We start from the raw sequence: 1,220 nt of genomic DNA on the forward strand, positions 1-1,220 counted from the left end.
CCTTTGTAACGCGTAATTAGAGTTTTCATGGGCCTAGAGGCCCGAAAAGTGAGGGTCTAGAAAAAAAAAACTTGAGAAATGGATCCAGGTAAAAAAAAAACTCGAGCTTGGCCCAATCTGGCTCTAATTTATAAAAAAGAAATTTTGTTATTTTCTCACTGATTTACTACAATTTCATAATTATGTTGCTGTTATTTTATTATTATTATTTGAGTATTATATAACTCTTATTTTATTATCAATTCTACTACTATTTTAAAAGTGTTTACTTGTTAAGTTACATCTATCTTAGTGTTATTTATGTATAAAGACTTTTTAAATTTACTTTCAATTTATTGGGGAACATTTATTTTAATATTTTTAGTATATTTGATGTATTATATTTTAAAAATTATATAAAAAATTTTAATCAAAAAATTTTAATATGGCGGGGCCGAACTAAGTCTGGGTTTTAGCATTTTTATCTAGGTTGGGCTTGGGCAAAAATTTAGGCCCATTGTTCTGGTTGAGCCCAGCTCAGGCATATCAATTAAGTCTAAAATTTTGTTAGGCCCGACCCGAACCATGGATATGTCTACGCGTAAATATAGTTCTAGTATTTATTAAGTTACCTAATGGGGAATTAAATTCCACATTGATTTCTTTCTAATATTTTTATTAATTTTTAATTTGATATATTTATTAAGTAACTGAATAAATGGACATAATTAAATTACCTTGGGATACTTTATTTTAGACTTAATTGAATTTTAATATCAAAAACATTAGGTGCAAAGCTAGAAAATCATTTTGGGGTCAAAATTAAATTGTATATTTTACGATAGTATAAATATAATTTCACTCTTTAATAGTCTATATATTTATAATTTTTAAAGGATCAAACTAAATTTTTATAATTTTGGAGGGTTAAAGTGCATTTTACTATTATTAATTTAAAATTTTATAAATTATAAAGGAGTTTAAATGAAAAATTTTCCATTTTAGGGGGAACTGAGGCCCCTACTAGTCCCCCTAGCTTTGCCACTAACAAACATTAAGTGCACATAACAAAATATAATATCCATCATTTATTATAGTGAATTTGCAAACGCGAGATATGATGATTGAGTAAATGCTTAAAGAATTCTAATACTCTTAAGAATTCAACTTACAATGGATGAGATACAAATGAGGGGGAAGCTCTTTATTTATAGTTGAGCTCCCCCAAAATCAACGGTCAA

Source organism: Gossypium arboreum, chromosome 13 (assembly GCF_025698485.1).
Source record: "Gossypium arboreum isolate Shixiya-1 chromosome 13, ASM2569848v2, whole genome shotgun sequence".
In the NCBI taxonomy this organism is placed as follows: Eukaryota; Viridiplantae; Streptophyta; class Magnoliopsida; order Malvales; family Malvaceae; genus Gossypium; species Gossypium arboreum.